The sequence below is a fragment of the Diceros bicornis genome, chromosome 7 (genome assembly GCF_020826845.1).
Source record: "Diceros bicornis minor isolate mBicDic1 chromosome 7, mDicBic1.mat.cur, whole genome shotgun sequence".
NCBI lineage: Eukaryota > Metazoa > Chordata > Mammalia > Perissodactyla > Rhinocerotidae > Diceros > Diceros bicornis.
Window position 1 is genome coordinate 65,288,792 of NC_080746.1, and position 20,129 is coordinate 65,308,920.

Sequence of the window (20,129 nt, forward strand, 5' to 3'; positions counted from 1 at the left end):
CTCCCCACTTCTCCTCTGGTATCCACCAATCTAATCTCTGTGTCCATGTGTTTGTTTACTGTTCTTGTTGTTTTTGTCTTCTACTTATGAATGAAATCATATGGTATTTGACTTTTTCTGTCTGACTTATTTTGCTTAGCATAATACCCTCAAGGTCCATCCATGTTGTTGCAAATGGCAAAATCTCATCCTTTTTATAGCTGAGTAGTAGTCCATTGTGTATACATACCACAACTTCTTTATCCATTCATCCATTGATGGGCACTTAAGTTGTTTCCATCTTGGCTATTGTGAATAATGCTGCAATGAACACAGGGGTGCTAATGTCTTTACACATTCGTGTTTTCACATTCTTTGGATGAATACCCAGAAGTGGAATAACTGGATCATATGGTAGTTCTACTTTTAATTTTTTGAGGAATCTCCATACTGTTTTCCGTGGTGGCTGCACCAGTTTACATTACCACCAGCAGAGTATGAGAGTTCCGCTTTCTGCACATCCTCTACAACATTTGTTTTTTCTTGCGTTGTTAATTATAGCCATTCTGACACGCAAGTGGTAATATCTCATTGTAGTTTTGATTTGCATTTCCCTAATAATTAGTGCTGTTGAAGATCTTTTCATGTGCCTGTTGGTCATCTGTATATCTTCTTTGGAAAAATGTCTGTCCAGACCCTTGCCCAGTTTTTAATTGGGTTGTTTGTTTCTTTGTTGTTGAGTTTTGTGAGTTCTTTATATATTTTGCAAATTATCCCTTATTGGGTATATGATTTGTAAATATTTTCTCCCAATTGTTAGGTTGTCTTTTCATTTTGTTGGTGATTTCCTTTGCTGTTCAGAAGCTTTTGAGTTTGATGTAGTCCCGTTTGTTTCTTCTTCTATTGTTTCTGTTGCCTGGTGAAAGATGGTATTCAAAAAGATGCTACTAAGACCAGTGTTGAAGAGTGTACTGCCTATGTTTTCTTCTAGAATTTTTATGGTTTCAGGTCTTACATTCAAGTCTTTAATCCATTTTGAGTTAATTTTGGTGTATGGTGTAAGATAATGGTCCACTTTCATTCTTTTGCATGTGGCTGTCCAGTTTTCCCAACACCATTTATTGAAGAGACTTTCATTTCTCTATTGTATGTCTTTGGCTCCCTTGTTAAAAATTAGCTCTCCATGGATGTATGGGTTTATTTCTGGGCTCTCAATTCTGTTGCATTGATCTGTGTGTCTGTTTTTGTGCCAGTACCATGCTGTTTTGGTTACTATAGCTTTGTAGTATATTTTGAAATCAGGGAGTGTGATACCTCCAGCTTTGTTCTTTTTTCTCAGGATTCCTTTGGCTATTTAGAGTCTTTTGTTCTTCCACATAAATTTTAGTTTCTTTCTTCCATTTTTGTGAAAAATGTTGTTGGGACTTTCATACGGATTGCGTTGAATCTGTAGATGGCTTTAGGAGGTATGAACATTTGAACTACATTAATTCTTCCAATCCATGAGCACAGAACATCTTTTCATTTCTTTGTGTCTTTGATTTCTTTCAACAATATTTTACAGTTTTCAGTGTACACGTCTTTCACCTCTTGGTTAAATTTATTCCTAGATATTTTCTTCTTTTTGTTGCACTTGGAAATGGGATTGTATTCTTGATTTCTGATTCTACTATTTTGTTGTTGGTGTATAGAAATGCAACTGATTTTTGTATGTTGATTTTGTATCCTGCAACTTTACTGTATTCATTTATTATTTCTAATAATTTTTGGTGGATTATTTATGATTTTCTATATATAAAATCATGTCATCTGCAAATAGTGACAGTTTTACTTCTTCCTTTCCAATTTGGATCCTTTTTATTTCTTTTTCTTGCCTGATTGCTCTGGCTGGGACTTCCAATACTATGTTAAATAATAGTGGCAAAAGTGGACATTCTTATCTGGTTCCTGTACTTAAAGGGATAGCTTTCAGTTTTTCTCCATTGAGAATGATATTAGCTGTGGGTTTGCCTTATATGGCCTTAATTATTTTGAGGTACTTTCCTTCTTTACCCATTTTATTCAAAGTTTTTGTCACAAATGGATGCTGTATCTTGTCAAATGCTTTCTCTGCATCTTTTGGGATGACCATTTGATTTTTATTCTTCATTTTGTTGATGTGGTGTATCATGTTGGTTGATTTGCAGATATTGAACCCTTCTGGAATCCTTAGAATGAATCCCACTGGATCATGGTGTATGATCTTTTTAAGTAGTGTTGTATTCATTTTGCTAGTATTTTGAAGATTTTTGCATCTGTGTTCATCAGTGATATTGGCTTGCAGTTTTGTCTGTGTGTGTGTTGTCATAGTGATACTCATATAACTATGTATTTTGATGTTTAGGTAGATTTCAGATTAATATAAAATGATTAGATCAACATGTTTGTGCAGGGTTCCAGGACTACATTATGGCATTTGTGGGGCCTAGTCACTTTTGCCTTCTTGGGTCCCTTCCACCATAAGAAATATTAAAAATTATATTTTGCCCCTGTGTTGATATATAGACAAATATAATCCAAGCTGGATTCTTGATTATATATTCATTATTATTACATTCATTTTTCCTCTATTTTAAAAAGGAATTAAAATTATAAGATTTTTATGGGCCCCTAAAAGTTTTATAAGCTCTAAGGACTGTGCCTACTTATTCTCATAGATAAGCCTATCCTGTACTTGCACAATCTTTAGAGTGAGTGCCTCCTAACCATTTTGTGCTCTAAATCCCTCACTTCTTTCACTCTGACCTTGGCCCTTGTGTGTCAGGGTTGGGGTGTAAAGTGTTAAGATCTAAGGGGCAAATGTCATAAGTATGTATAGTCTTGGGCTTCCTGCCTAACATGTGAATTTTGGTAGGACAGGAGAAAATTAAAACAAAAGAGAGTGGTTTTATTTTATTTTTAAGCCAGGAGGGAAGATTGTGAGAAAATGCTTCAAAAAGCATGGGACCCATCCAGAAGAGTCCTGAAAAATAGACGCCCACTTGATGTCAGGGAATTTCGTGAATGGGCTCAAGTTTCCAGATATTCTTCACCCTAGTACCACCTTTAGGTCTAAGTTCTTTGTTCTGTTCAATGCAGCAGATAAGGACTGCTTGCTGGAGGAGGAACAGAAGGTCAGGCCTGAGGGCTTCCAGTACCACCCCCAGCAGAGTCATGTTCCCCAGGGACAAGACCTTGTCTGGTTGAATCTTTAGATGTGCTGATTCCTCAGCACAATTTTCAGGTTTCTTTGTACCTTGAACTGTCTCACAGCAGAATATCCCTTCAGTTAAAACTATCTGTCCTGAGGGTATAAAACTGGCTTGTAGTAGGCAGTCCCATGACTGACGGGAAGGCTCAAGAAAAAGGTGGGTGTGGGGGTGGCAAGGGCTAAGAGAGGCAATCTAGTATTTTGTCTGTTGCCAGAAGATTTAATGAGGTGACAACCTAAGCATATTACCAGGAAAATTTTGTGTTCCTCTTATGAGGGTTGGTGGTGAGAGGTAATGATAAAATGGTCTCCTCCCTCAGAGCTCCTCAGCAGGCCCTTGTACTCTCCAGGTGTATCTAAGCCTGCACATTTGTTCACTATTGCTCTGTTTTATCTTGGGGCAGCTTCCTAACGCCTGACCAATAAATTGAGTGTAGGTGTGAAGGTCTATATGGGGTGAAAGTCCCAGTCCATATGACATGAGAACACCCACTGGGCATATTTTCCATCCTTTTCCAGAAAAACTACATTGAACCACACAGTTGAAAAAATGACGATGGGTATTGTTACCAGATACATACGCAGGTTCTTTACCCACCACACGAGAGGGGCCAAATAGAACTAGAATGCCAGGCTTATGGCAAGGAAAGAGGTTTTATTTCAGGTGACGTCAGCTGGGAGACGAGAGCTCTCAAATTTGTCCCATCTCCCTGAAACATGGGAGGCCAGGATTTTAAAGGTTGTGAGGAATGTGGCTGCTTGTAGGGAGGGGGAGCCTGTGGACTTGCTGGTCAGAGCTTTTCCATCAGCCTGCATTTGGCCTTGTGAGGCTGTTGGCAGGGAGGAGGATGGCGAGATAAGAGAATCACAGGTAGGTATCCTTCAACCGTGGTGGATGGTGAACTCTTGTGCCAGGAAGCCAAGGAGTTGAGGTCTGAGAAGCTTTAGCTTCTTGATATCAGTTTCCCTGTAACAAACCTCAAGAACTGGTAACTAGCCACAACTTCAGTGTGAGCCCAGCTTGAGGCCACCTGGGCTTTTAACAATTTGCAACTTCTATCTGCCTTATGAAGTTCAGGGATACAAAGGTTTAAAAAACCAATATTTACATATTGAATGTAACTTAGAGGAGCAGGGAAAAGAGATGAGTGCTTTTGGTTTTAACCCCATATATACTGGGTTTAATATAGGGGAACTGATATCAGGGCCGGCATCAATTCCTCCCCCATTTTATGTTCTCTTCCTCAGTTGTGAGGGATTAGAGGCGATGATCAATCTAGTTACTTCCTGCTGAATTGGGGCGTTGGTCCAGGTTAGAGGAATGAGACTTTTTAGCACTCATTTGGAAATAGTTTTTGTTCCCAGCTTCGGGTTGACATTTTGTATTATTAGAACTTTTGTGCCTTGTTTAACAGTTTTGGAACATCATCTAAAGGTACATTAAATATCTGACCAGAAGGATAAGAAGAATAGACAACCCAAATTTTAACAGTCTCTGACAAATGGACTTAATCCCTTGAGAAATCCAAGAAAACAGTCCTGAAAACCAGTCTGAACCCGGTACCTCTGGGGATACCTGCTGATAAGGGGCATAGGTTTTTCCATTTCATTGAACCAGTCTCTTAGTAAGGCAGTGATGTAGGTGGGATCCCAAAGTTAGGCCTATACTGTGTAAGCAAGTAACCACATATTTAATAAGAAGCATTTCTAGAGAAACAAAATGAAAAACAAAGTTAATTATTGGAGAAAATTATGAACAAATTTCTGAGCTCAGGTGTTGGCCAGTCAAGAAGATCTCTAGATGTCAAGGTTGAAGCATCCCTTGCAGTTTAAAATGTCTCCAGTGATGTCATCAGGCATTCAGGTAAACCTTTCTGAATGGCTTACATAGTAACAGACATGAATCTCTGTTAAGTTTATATCAAGTCCTCCAGCTTCAGTTTGCAAGGCTTCAGGGAAAAGGATGGTTTTAGTTTTCAGTGATTCCAAATGAAAAGGTCAGGAAAAAATGGAAACAATTAATTTGGAGATTTGTAGCCAGATATCTGAGGAAACTAGAAGAATTCATGATCCAATCCAGTTAACAGATATAACAAAAACCTCAAGACAATTAACAGAACCAGGATTTAACATTCATAAATGTGTATTATAGTTTCTATTGAAACATAATTTTTCTCTCTAAAATCACCCATTTTTACCAAAGATAGCCAAATTAAGAGTCATTGGTTTGTAAAATAAGTCTAGTTTTAATAAACTTGGCCCAATTATTTACATAAGTATAGCAAGAATAGCAACTGATCATATAGACTCTTTTAAATTTGCTTTGCTGGAACTTTTTATAAGGAATCTCAGATTGAACTTTAAAGGCCTCTTGAGGCCAGGAAAGCCAAGCCAAGGACTTTGTCCTTTGACTTGCCTGCAATATCTACAGATTTGAGTGAATTCTTCTCTTCTTTTGAGGTTCCCCAAAATATCGAGGTTCCAGGCACCTGCCAGATAAGTGACCTTCCTTATGTATCTGTAAGGTTGCTGCTTGGGAATGCTGTAAATAAGGTACCAGGTCAATATTTCCAAGTGGCTTTATTCCATAAAGTCCAATCTTCATTCCTCAAAAGCTGTCTGGTCATATCCGAGTCTGCATATTTTTTTAAAAAATATGATGTTCCAGTCAAAGCTTTGGTAATATAATCAATGTTTCCAATTGTGTCCTGCTAGAAGGAGAACAGATTCTTATTGAACTTATGTAAACAACTATATGGCCATGAAATAAGAATACTCACTTACTAAGAGTTTCCAAATCCTGGAGGGATCTGATAGGAAGAAAAAATAAATGTTTTAATTCTGCTTACAAATTGTTATGAGTCATGGTTCCCTAAGAGAAAAGAGAAAAAGTTTTTCTTAAACCTGGAAAAACAAAACATGGAAAAATCAGCAACATTTTAAATAAAAAGTTATATAAATTATAATTATCTTCATCAGTTCATTCAGTCCTGTGCACTCGATTCTTGATCTTAATCCTCTGTTAGCAGTCTTGCGAAGTCATCAATTTCTCAGTTAGAATTCTGTAATTTCTTACCTAGTTTAGTTTTACAATCTGAAAGTTTATCAGAAACCTGTATGCTAGAGTGTCAGAATCCTTTCCATTAATTTTTCTGAAAATGAAACATATTTTGTAAAAGCATCAGAGTAAAACAACCCTCTGTATACAAGACCTCAAAATGGCAATTGACAAATAAATTTGGTTAATTTTGTGACATTCAACATTTTAAAATAATAACCAGAATTATGACTGATAACCAGGACAGATCAGAATTTCAGTAATATTATACAATTTTAAAACACCTATATTGATAACATTTACCAACATAATATCATAGGTTCCCATGAGGCAATGTTTAGTTTTCCATTTACACAGGGTGATAATTAAAGATTTTCAGGCAAATGACAAAAATTAAGTGCTGTATGAAAAACCTTAGCACCTGTGTTTAAAGACCTGATAAAAACAACATGGGAAATTAATTTTGATAAAACACAAAATTCCTACCCTCTTGGTAGACTACTCAAAGAAGAAAGCTTTTATAGTCTCTTTACTAAGAGCAGATTAAAAGTTCAAGAAAATTATTTTTTTAAGAAAGAGAAAGCCCAATTTTATCTTTGTGCCAGCTTAACTTTAGCCAACTTGACCTGTACAAAACTTCTCAGGGTTTTACTTCCACAAACCTTTTGTCACTTACTTTTTATATTCAGAATTTGTCCCATACTGCCTTCTTTTTTTTTCTTTCCTAGTACTTCAGGACAAATTTATCTTTTTTAACAAAACAAACAAAAGTATATTTATTTTTATACCTTTTTTACCAACATCTGTTTTATCCTTTTTCTATATATATGCTGTGTACTTGTCTCCAATAATTATATTTAGATTGCCTACCAAACCCTCATGAGACATCAGACAGAAACAGTTATTATTCTGGGATTACTTTTGATGATAAATATTGTAACAGAGGTAACATGAGCTCATTTGACCAGTAAACCCAGGCTATATGTCTGCATCATATCCAATGTTGATAACTCTGAAAACATATTTATTTTAATTAAACCAACAAGCTTAAACAAGATTTTATTTACTAAAGATCATTTTTTATATCATGTTAACTTGAAAGACATCGGGGCTAGCTCTATTACATTTAGAAATAACTTATAAAAGTGTTTACTCCAAGCTAGTTAAATAGAGCTCCTTTAGAAACTGTACCATCCAGAGACAGACAAATGCATATAGAGACAGATAAACACAGAGATATTCAAAATTTTAGCCAGGTCTCAGGTCCAAACTTGCAAGAAAGCTGGATCCAAATTGTGACCTGTTCAGGTGGCCAAAATATTTACTAAAGATTTTTTCTTTTCCTGTAAGCCCGTTTACAGCTGTTTTTGAAATAACTTTGTCTTTTAGAGTTTCTGTATATTAATCAAAGATTGCATCCTATCGTGAGAGGTTTTGAATCCTCTCTTTTAAGAGTATCCCCTTAAGGTGGCCTCATCTGAAAGAGAGGTTCTCCAGAATAGCCATTACAATTCCAAATTATCTCAAAAGTTTACTTATTTTTACTTGTTTAGTTTTGGATCAGGAATGTAGGGAGAGTTGAAGTGCGGAAGTTCAGCAAGAGGAGAGAGGAGCAGCAGATTCAGCTTCCGCTGCTGGCTTGTTTAATTTTTTAATTATTTTCTTTTAAAGAGGCAGTACAGTATTCCTGATTTCATGTAGAAGCCTCAAAAAATTAAAATAGGTTTCCCATGGGTTGTTTAACTTTGTAGCTGGCTTTTTACAATTGCATAAGCAAATACACCAGTGTGGGTAAACTGAAATTTCCCCATTTTGGCCATTTTAAAGTGAGATTTCCTTTAGTGTGTTTAATTAACATTGTCTGAAGTGTGGATTTATATGCTCTTACAATATCAGGCAGAGAAACGTTCAGCAGTGATACATAATGTCTATCCCATAATATAATCTATAATACAATCAAGGAAAAGAGATGTAATCATTTTACATAAAGCCCATTTAAATATATCAACTTTTATAAAACTTTATGATAATTCTATTAACTGTTATACCCCTAATTACAAATTTTATTAAGATTCTGTTAACAAGTATCAGTATTACAATACTGTGTAGGGGAAGCATTCCCAGCCAGACATAACATTTATTTCCAAAAATACACATCCAGACAAAGTTGACACAACCTCTTCATATAATATTAGCTTTAACACTTTAATCTTGATAGTCTTATCAACCTGAGCAGCCTAACTGTTGCTCCAAACAACTGCTGGTGAGGTTTCTTATTGTGATTCCTGCCCTCTGGCTTTTTAAATTTTTTCAAACTGAGGTGAATAGAACAGGCTTATCTGAGGTCATTTAATGTGTGTGTGTGGGGGCAATAGGGGTCCCTTTAGCCTACTGAACGTTAGGCAGTGTTTTATTTAAACCTTTGTTTTAGCCTCATTCGTGTCTGTTTCATTCATCCCATTTTTCTTTTTTTAATAACCAGCTGAAGATTTCCATCCTACTGAGATGAGTTCTGTGACTTTTCCCTTTTTGATTCCTCTTTGTTTTTTCCCCTTTTAATATTTGTTTCATTTACCCCACTGTCTTATTTACCTTATTATTTTTTTTTTAACTCCTCTAAAAATTTCTACCTTGTTGAGGAGTCCCTTTTTTCTCCCAGCTTCCCTTCACTCCTCTGTTAACTCAATGCCTTCATTAGCATTTGTAAGACCATGAAAGGAAGCTGAAACCCCAAGTTTAATTAAGTTCTTAAGACTAGTCATTATATTTCCTTTTCATAGGTATCAATAAAACACTTGGTTATGATGAGAGCTCTCTAAAATTTTTCCAACTTAAGGATCCACTGTTTGACCTTTCTTTTTTTCTTCTCTGGAGTCTAAAGAATATTGTGGCCATGTGGTATTTGGGCTCATAGCTGAATACAGCCCATTTAGCCAAGAGGTGGCCCAGAGCGCTTTTCTTGGGGACAGATGGAGTTCCTCCCCTTTTAAAATTACGAACATACAGGACAGACAGCCAGACAGGACCCCAAACAGAACAGATAGCCAGACAGGATCCCAAACAAAATAGATGGGTGTACCCAACAGATTCCGGGTAAAAGTCCAACAACTATTCCCACTCTACACATGTGCCCAGATGGCCCCTCTGCAAACGGAAGGGACCCCGGATGGAGGGGAAGGAAGTTCATGGGCATCCCCAAGATGACTTACCCATTTCAGATTGAGTCCATTGACTCACTAGAAGCAAAAACAAACAAACAAATAATTCTAGAGCCTATTTCCTTGCCATAAGAAAATGTGCCTAGGGCCGGCCCCGTGGCTTAGCGGTTAAGTGCGCGCTCTCCACTGCTGGCGGCCCGGGTTCGGATCCTGGGCGTGCACCGTCGCACCGCTTCTCCGGCCATGCTGAGGCCACGTCCCACATACAGCAGCTACAAGGATGTGCAGCTATGACGTACAACTATCTACTGGGGCTTTGGGGGAAAAATAAAATTAAAAAAAAAAAAAAGAAAATGTGCCTAGAGTCAGCAGTGCTGGGGCAGAGGGAAAGTACTGGGGACAGTCCCTAGGGAAAATCACCTAGGCAGCTGCTGGACTGCTTTCCCAGGAAATCCCAGTCAGCCCTGGGCCACAGAGCCAGGGGCAAAGAGCCTCCTGGCTGGCTCGCCAAATTGTTACCAGGTACATACCCAGGTTCTTTACCTGCTGCACAAGAGAGGCCAAATAAAACTGGAATTCCAGGCTTATGGCAAGGAAAGTTTTTTATTTCAGGTGACATCAGCTGGAAGACAAGAGTTCTCAAATTTTTCCCGTTTCCCTGAAACCAGGGAGGCAAGGGGTTTTAAAGGTTGTGAGGAATGTGGCTGCTTGTAGGGAGGGGCAGCCTGTGGACTTGCTGGTCAGAGCTTTTCCATCAGCCTGCATTTGGCCTTGTGAGGCTGTTGGCAGGGAGGAGGATGGCGAGATAAGAGAATCACAGGTGGGTGTCCTTCAACCGTGGTGGATGGTGAATTCTGGAGCCAGGAAGCCAAGGAGTTGAGGTCTGAGAAGCTTTAGCTTCTTGATATCAGTTTCCCTGTAACAAACCTCAAGAACTGGTAACTAGCCAAAATGTCAGTGTGAGCCCAGTTTGAGGCCACCTGGGCTTTTGAGGATTTGTAACTTCTATCTGCCTTATGAAGTTCAGGGATACAAAGGTTTAAAAAACCAATATTTACATATTGAATGTAACTTAGAGAAGCAGGGAAAGAGGATGAGTGCTTTTGGTTTTAACCCCATATATACTGGGTTTAATATAGGGGAACTGATATCAGGGCCAGCATCAGTGTGAATAGCATTGCACAGATATGTGGCCAATAAAGGTGCTCAGCTTCACAGTGATCAGGGAGATGAAAATAAAGACCACACTGAGATTTCATTTTATACTTATTGGATTGGTAAAATTAGGAAATATGAAAATATTAAGTGTGGAAGATCACGTGGATCAACAGGATCTTGTATGTATTTTCAGGTGGGAATGTACATTGGTACACCTCTTTAGAAAAACAATTTGGCTTTCTCTTGTAAAGTTGAACATTGACAGACCATAGAATTCCACTACTGGACATATGTTCAAGAGAAACTCTGGCATATGTGCACCGGGAGATATGGCCAAAGATGTCTGTAGCAGTATTGTTCAGAAGAGGATAAACCTGGGGAAACAAAATAGAGGATCGCGATAATAGATACATTCTAGCATATACACATAATGCAATATTATTACACAATAGTCCAAAAATGAACTGTAGCTACATGTGAAAATATGGGTGAATCTTAGCAATAATATCCTAAATGAAAAATATAAACCCAAGATTAGAGAGAACTTAAGACCCTTTCTGAAATGTTAAAACAACTAAAACTAAGCACTACGTGTTTTAGAAATAAATGTATGTGCTAAAACTATATTTTAGAAAAGTAAGGGAGAAAAACACAAGATTCAGGGTAGTGGTTACCTCAGGTGTTGGGGGACAGGGGAAATGATAGGGAAGAAGGACAGAAGTAAATGTGAGTCACTGTCAGTTGTCTAGTTCTCAGGTTGGGTGGTGAGTTAAAGGGTGTGTGTTATGTTTAAGCCACCATCCAACCCACAAACCCATGAGTTCCTGAGGCAGTCCTTCTCCCTCGCGGGCCCCTTGGTCTCTACATTGTTTCATATTTATTCCTTAATTCTCCTTTTCTATGTTTTCTAAATTTTCTCAGTAATATCACTTGAACAATGTAAATATAAAAAAGCATTTAATAAAAAATCTCAGAGTTTTGAATAACTCCCCTAAGTGCCTCTAATTCCAGTGTTCAGTGATCAATGTGGATCCCACACTAATTCAAGCTTCCCAGGGACTGTGTGCAAGGACGCCTCTATGTTTGTGCTCTGTGTGTGTAAGGGGGTGTTGTGAAGGGATACCCAGAAACGTTTGCATCGGTTGCTCCTGTTATAAAGCTCTTGGCTTCTGTCACACAAACTGTTCTGACTTTTCCCTGTCTTCTCTTAGAGCCCTTTCTCCATCTCTCTGCCCCTTTGCTACTCCTCATCTTTCTGAAGTTTCTGGCTCACTGCATTGAATCTTCTGGGTGATGTTCTCTTCATATCTGTATCTCCAACTTCCTTCACTCCTCCTTTTACTTATTAACTCAGCACATAGTTATGGAACTTTCTGGAACCTCTCTCATGTGTCAGGCATCATAGTCTAGTGCTACACTCATGAGGAAGATGGAAGATGTCTCCAGCTGCAATGTTCCTTCAAGTGATTAATTTGAAACTCTGATCATTTCTGAGTGCCACCATCTTACAGTTCTTGGGGGATTTTTTTGCACTCTTATGCTGGGTCTTTTATTAGTGTCTATGTCCCTCTATTGCTGTGCTCTGAGTCTACAGATGACTGAGTCTGCATCTCACCTACCTAAGATTCTCTCAGAGTGGGAGCACATTTTCTGTTTGTGGTAAGATCTCAGTCAATGTTGTATACATTTATGAAGTGGGTAAAACAATCCCCTGGTCTCAAAATCAGACGCACAAACAAGTTCATTCCACCACACAGCTGCCCCTGTTACTCAAGTCAACCCCCAATACTGAGAAAAGACTTTTGGTTTCATTTCTCAGTCGCATCTCAATTCCCAGAAATGTATGGTTTTAACCCAGATGTTTGTTATGTTATTAATGAAAGTTCTTCGTAAGCTGTTTTCTCTAGGCTTCCATCTTTCTTTTCTTCCCTGACAGTTTCCTAGCTTAAGTTCCATTTGACAAATTCTAGTCTTATTCTGAATAAACTGAGGGAAAAGGAATTCACCCAGACCTCTGCAGGAATGCTAGGGAGAGCCATTCACTCAGGGGCCCACCCAGGGCTGGGACTAGACTGATGCAAGAGAGGCAGCTGGAGTGCAAGGGAACTTGAGAGTGATGGAGTGCCTAACCTCTGCTCTCTAGGTGCCTCACTTCGTCACCCTCATACCAGCCCTACTCTCAGCTTTGACTTAAGTCCCGTGGAGTAGCCAATCCATCTGTAATCCATTGATTAAAGAGAGAAGGGCAGCTGAGGTCACTGGGTCTATCCTGCCTGGCATGTCTCCCTGATCCTTTCCTCTAGCTCGCTTCTCTTTGGCTAAGAGAATATATTATTTATGGAACTCTATTAGCCTCTTCTGAAATTTGGTGGGAGATACTTGCCAACATAGCAAGAGAGAGAGAAGAAGAAGAAAAATCAGATAACCAGGGAGAGACACAGAGGCATCAGATCCTGCCCTCAGTGGGCTTCCCTCCCTTCCTCTCAGGACAGTGCCAGCTGCAGCCAGTAGGGCTTTGCTTGCCAGAGGAGGAATAAAGGGAGAGCCGCCTCCTTTCTCCTGTGAACTCTGAGTTGTTCCTGCTTCTGCTGTCTGATCTTACCTCCATCCTACTCATTTAAGAAAAAATTAATTTCTGAGCAAATTATCATGTGGCATTATTCTTGCAGAAGACAGGGAGATGAGAATTTGGGCTTTTTTTTTGCACTCTTATGCTGGGTCTTTTATTAGTGTCTATGTCCCTCTATTGCTGTGCTCTGAGTCTACAGATGACAGAATCTGCATCTCACCTACCTAAGATTCTCTCCCAGAGGGAGCACATATTCTGTTTACAGTAAGATCTCAGTCAACATTGTATACATTTATGAAGTGGGTAAAACAATCCCCTGGTCTCAAAATCAGACGCACAAACAAGTTCATTCCACCACACAGCTGCTCCTGTTACTCAAGTCAACCCCCAATACTGAGAAAAGACTTTTGGTTTCATTTCTCAGTCACATCTCAATTCCCAGAAATGTATGGTTTTAACCCAGATGTTTGTTATGTTATTAATGAAAGTTCTTCGTAAGCTGTTTTCTCTAGGCTTCCATCTTTCTTTTCTTCCCTGACAGTTTCCTAGCTTAAGTTCCATTTGACAAATTCTAGTCTTATTCTGAATAAACTGAGGGAAAAGGAATTCACCCAGACCTCTGCAGGAATGCTAGGGAGAGCCATTCACTCAGGGGCCCACCCAGGGCTGGGACTAGACTGATGCAAGAGAGGCAGCTGGAGTGCAAGGGAACTTGAGAGTGATGGAGTGCCTAACCTCTGCTCTCTAGGTGCCTCACTTCGTCACCCTCATACCAGCCCTACTCTCAGCTTTGACTTAAGTCCCGTGGAGTAGCCAATCCATCTGTAATCCATTGATTAAAGAGAGAAGGGCAGCTGAGGTCACTGGGTCTATCCTGCCTGGCATGTCTCCCTGATCCTTTCCTCTAGCTCGCTTCTCTTTGGCTAAGAGAATATATTATTTATGGAACTCTATTAGCCTCTTCTGAAATTTGGTGGGAGATCCTTGCCAATATAGCAAGAGAGGGAGAAGAAGAAGAAAAATCAGATAACCAGGGAGAGACAAGGAGGCATGAGATCCTGCTCTCAGTGGGCTTCCCTCCCTTCCTCTCAGGACAGTGCCAGCTGCAGCCAGTAGGGCTTTGCTTGCCAGAGGAGGAATAAAGGGAGAGTCGCCTCCTTTCTCCTGTGAACTCTAAGTAGTTCCTGCTTCTGCTGTCTGATCATACCTCCATCCTACTCACTTAAGAAAAAATTAATATCTGAGCAAATTATCATGTGGCATTATTCTTGCAGAAGACAGGGAGATGAGAATTTGGGCTGATTTGTCCAGTTAAGAGATAGCTATTTTCATTAGTCCCCTTAAAGTTTTGTATTTACATGGAAAGTGGACTCAGAGTCCTTTCTCACTACCTTCTAACTGTGTGATCTTGGGTCACTCATTTAATCTCTGTTTGTAATTGTATTGATCAAATGAGAGAATTCCAGAGCCTAACCTGAAATACAGGCTCAAAAAACTAATTCCTTCTTTCTCTTCCTCCCATTCAAGTCCTGCTTAAAGGACCCTTTAGTGTAAACTGCATCTCAGCCTCATGTGGACATGTTGAAACTGATCATGCAAAACACAAGGTGGAATTCAAGGAAGCTTCCACCATCAAGTGAAGGGGAGAACCTTCTGTACCTTTCTAGACATTATGACATTTCCTATAAGTGATGGTGTTGAGCATCTAGGATCCAGGATAAATATCCACCAATGGGGATCTGGAAGAGTAAATGTAGAGAATTTATAGTGGATGGGGATTTAGGGTGGCAGCCATTACAGAGGATCCTGAGGGATTTTCAGCACTGCCAGGTAGAGTACAAAGGACAATCAAATCAGAAGCTTAACTCAGAAGAGTGACCACCATAGAAATGGTAGAGGTGGGCTTAAGGAATGACCTACCAGCAATATGGCAGCAGTTCTGGACTTTGCTGGCCCTGAAGGGGATTCAACTGCTTTCTAGTACCACTGGTGAGTATTGAGAGCATTAGAAAAGCTTTCCAATCACTAAAAGTACCCCTTGGGTTTGGGATCATATTTGAGGAGGAAGCTGATCCAGGATTTTTGTTAGTTTGATTAAGCGGAGTCTTGGAGTTGATGTAATTTGGGCTGCCATTTTAGGGGAATATATTTGAACCCTCAAACTGGTTAACCTAGACATATTGTTTACATATAGAATTCAAGCAAACCCTGTTAGTTCTACCACCAAAGTATGTCCTGAATCAGGCCACTTTTGACCATGTACAGCACTAACTCCCATCCTAATCCAAGCTACTATCAACTCTTTTCCCAGATTGTTGCAATAGTCTTCTACTCTTTCCCCTTATTGTCATTGTCATTCTACTCTCCCCTACTCCTCTCTCAGTCTGTTCTCCACACAGCAATCTTTTATATTAAAAGTAGGATGTCACCCTTCTGCTAAGAAATCTCCAAGAGCTTCCCAACTCACTCTTAGCAAAAGTAACAATCCTTACAGTGTCCCACAAGGCCCTCCATCATCTTCATCTCTGGTCACTCTCAGCTTGCTTATTCTGCTACAGCTGCACTGGCTTCCTTGATGGTTCTCAGCCACCTCAGGAAACCTCCCACCTTGGGGCCTTTGCTCTTGTTCTCTGTGTTCAAAAAATTCTTTCCCCAGCCACACCCATGGTTCACTCCTCCACTTTCTTAGAATTCTGCTCATTTACCACTCTACATGGAAAAATCTTCCCTGATGACCCCACATTAAATAACAATCCTGTATGCCCAGCACTCATTATCCCCTTTACTTTGCTATATTTTTTTTCTTCTTAGCACTTGCCACCACACAACATACTATTTACTTGTTTAGTTATTGTCTCTTCCCACTAGAATGTAAGTTTTATGAAAATAAGGACTTTCTTTTTTTTTAACTCTTGAATCCCTGCTTTTAGAACAGTAGCTAGAAGATAGTAGGGGCTCAATAAATATTTTTTGAATAATTAAATGAACATATAAAATAGTAATATTTTATTTATTTTGCCAAAATTGGATCATATTATATACACCTGTTTGTAACTTGATTTTTTACTTAATATGTTTTCACATCTGTCTGTGTAGACATGCAATGAGTTTTTCATTTTTCTTAATTTCTGTTAAACTCTGTTGAATAGATAGACCACTTTTCTTCTTAGCAACCTCCAAGCAATGGATGTTTAAATGGTTTCTAAATTTTCCTTTTATAAGCAATTCTATGATACTGACCTTATATAGTTATCTTGTTTGTATTTATACATTTACTTAGGATAAATTCCAAGAAGTGGAATTGTTAGGTCCTTTATTAAGGCTTTTGACACACATTATGAAATTGGCTTTCTGCGTATTAGTTTATATTTCTACCAACAATATATAAACCTTTCCATTTCCACATATGCTGGCTAATGTTGGCATTATTATTTATTTTAATCTTTGTCAACTTTGTTTTTATTGTGTTTCATGTTATGCTTGTCTGGATATTAATGACATTTAAGATTTATTCATGTATTTATTTACAGTTTGTATTCAGCTGTTTGGATATGCATTTTAATATGCCACCCATTTTCTTTTGTTCTGCTTATTTTTTCATATTCATTTAAAAATTTTGATACACTTTTTACATATTAAGGATGGCAAAATTTTGTCTTTATTATATATTGCACATATTTTTCCCTTTCTGCCATATTTTTAAACTTGATTTTTGCTCTTGTTTTACTTTCTTTTCACTATATAAAAGTTTTAGATTTATGTGAAATCAAATGTAACAATATTTTCCTTATTACTGTCTCACTTTGTTTTTACTACAAGGTCTTTCTCACTGAAAGATTATAAAGTACTCCAAATAGTTTTCACTTCTATGGGATTTTTGTACATTTGGGTTGTTATTTTATATAATGTATGTGGTAATGATCTAACAAATATTTTTCTGACTGTTGTACTATTTTTTTTTTCCAACCACATTTGTTGAATAACTATCTTCTCTGTACTTAATTGAAATGCTACCTTTATCTTTTACCAAATTTCTCTTTCTGGTCTTTTTCATTAATTCTTTTGATATTTCTATTTCTGCTCCAGTAGCATACCATTTTAATTGCTGGTGCTCTGTAAATAAGTGTAATATAGCATAAAATGTGGCAATTTTCCCATCATTATTAATTTTTAAATTACTATTTAATGATTTTTTTTCTTGTCTTCTAATCCTTAATGTTATAATTTTTTTGTTTGTGTGTGTGAGGAAGATCAGCCCTGTGCTAACATCTGCCAATCCTCTTCTTTTTTTGCTGAGGAAGACTGGCCCTGGGCTAACATCCGAGCCTCATCTTCCTCTACTTTATATGGGATGCCGCCACAGCATGGCTTGCCAAGCGGTGCATCTGTGTGCGCCCAAGATCCGAACCAGAGAACCTCGGGCTGCCAAACTGGCGAAGCCCTGGCCGCCACAGTGGAACAAGCGCACTTAACCGCTTGCGCCACTGGGCCAGCCCCCCTTAATGCTATCATTTTTATCTTGTCTTACTATGATTACTACAACTGTAATTCACTGCAGAACAGAAATGTGATATGGGCATATTTTAATGTCCTTGACTTTAAAGAGAATATTTTTAACATTTCACCATTAAATGTGATGTTGCTGTGTGTTCATGGGAGATGTTCTTTATTAGATTAAACACCTTTCACCGTATTCTCAGTATGTTAATTTTATTATGAATCTGTATAGAATTTTTTTTTCCATGTTGAACTGTGATTTTTATCACTTGAGTACATAGAAGAATTTATACAACCAGGGCAGAGGCTGTGGATGACTCGTATTTCTGGGGAGGAGGACTTGTTTGGCTTTATAATATTGAGCCAATAGCTGAATATGGCTCTTGATCAGAATCAGAAAAATGTGGAACGCTTCACGAATTTGCATATCATCATCCTTGCACAGCGGCCTTGTTAATCTTCTGTCTATCATTGTAATTTTAGTGTATTTGCTGCCGAAGCAAGCACTGTGTTGAATTTTTGTCAAATATTTTTCTGTGTATAACTTTATGTCTTGGCTGGATGGATCAAAATTTTCTTATATCCCTTTTTATCACTCCTAACTTAAAAGTACAAATTCCATTTCTGTTCTTTTAATGTTCATGCTTATATATTTTTTGTGTGTGTGAGGAAGATCAGCCCTGAGCGAACATCTGCGGATCCTCCTCTTTTTGCTGAGGAAGACTGGCCCTGGGCTAACATCCACGCCCATCTTCCTCCACTTTATATGGGACGCCGCCACAGCATGGCTTGACAAGCGGTGCGTTGGTGCGCGCCCGGGATCTGAACCGGCAAACCCCGGGCCGCTGCAGCGGAGCACGCGCACCCAACCACTTGCGCCACCAGGCTGGCTGCCATGCTTATATTTTTAAACACAACTATTTGTTTCGCTAAAGACATAAATTAATATTTCCATTCTATTCTTTAATGACACTAGGCCTTATGATATTTTAACTGCAATTTACCTCTCCTATCTTTTTATTTTGTCTGATTTTTTGTTGTAATATCTCCCTGGAGTCAAGGGAAGAGAGAGATTTTTTTTTTTTTTTTGAGGAAGATTGGTCCTGGGTTAACATCTCTTGCCAATCTTGCTCTTTCTTCTCCCCAAAGCCCCTGTACGTAGTTGGATATTGTAGTTGTAGATCCTTCTAGTTCTTCTACGTGGGAAGCCACCTCAGCGTGGCTTGATGAGCGTTGTGTAGGTCAGTGCCCGGGGTCCAACTCAGTGAACCTGGGCCGCTGAAGCAGAGTGTGCGAACTTAACTGCCATGCCACTAGGCCAGCCCCATATCTGATCTTGTTTTTAATTTTCTACAATAAAATTAATCATTGTCATTTTTAATAGTCAATGCATATATATATATACTACATATTTAGCAATATGGTTGCTCACCATTGCTTCTTGCATGTCTCTTACATTTCCTTTTTACTGAGGTCTATCCTTAGTAGTTCTTTCGGTGAGAGTTGAAAATATTTTATTTTCCCCACCAGATAGACTAGGATATAGATTTCTGGGTTGATATCTCCCTTACTTCAGTACTTTAAGACATTATTCATTGTCTTTGGCCTTCAGGTTTGCTGATGGGACATCTGCCTTCAGCCTAATTTTCACTATTTGGAGAGAATCTTTCTTTTCTTTTTTGCATATACAGATTTTCTCTGTCTTTAACACGTTGAAAGTTATCCTCTAGTAGCCATACTTCCTGATATTGGGCAAGTTACTTAAACTCTCTGGGGCTCAGTTTCTTCATCTATAAATGGAGATAATGATAGCCTTACTTCATAAATTGTTGCCAGTATTAAATTAGTCAAATGTATACAGAACTTAGAACAATTGTTGAGTGACAGAAAATGCTTAAAAATGTTAGATAGTAAGACTACAATTACTACTACCACTTCCACTACTACTAAAATGTTTCTATGTTATAATTGTTTTTATTTTTCTAATTTACCCCCAGCGTGTTTTTTAATGATTAGAAATTCTGTTTTCGGGCCGGCCCCGTGGCTTAGCGGTTGAGTGTGTGCGCTCCGCTACTGGCGGCCCGGGTTCAGATCCCTGGCGCGCATCGACGTACTGCTTCTCCCGCCATGCTGAGGCCACGTCCCATGTACAGCAACTAGGGGGATGTGCAACGATGACATACAACTATCTACTGGGGCTTTGGCGGGGTGGGAAGGAGGAGGATTGGCAATAGATGTTAGCTCAGAGCTGGTCTTCCTCAGCAAAAAGTGGAGGATTAGCACGGATGTTAGCTCAGGGCTGATCTTCCTCACAAAAAAAAAAAAAAAAGAAATTCTGTTTTCTTTAATCTTGGAAAATTCTCAGCAATTATCATTTCACTTACTGGCTGGTTTTCATACTCTCTCCCCCTGCCCATTGATTCATTAGTAATATTTTCATTTTACAGTCATGCACTGCATAACAATGTTTTAGTCAACAAG

The 20,129-nt window shown here is 38.7% G+C and overlaps 1 non-coding gene across 1 annotated transcript; it reads right to left on the reverse strand.

The window, feature by feature from the left end:
- Positions 1-18,045: 18,045 nt before the first annotated feature.
- LOC131409178 (U6 spliceosomal RNA) lies at positions 18,046-18,151 on the reverse strand. The gene has a single exon (XR_009220858.1). It is a non-coding gene; the product is annotated as a U6 spliceosomal RNA (small nuclear RNA).
- Positions 18,152-20,129: the final 1,978 nt, after the last annotated feature.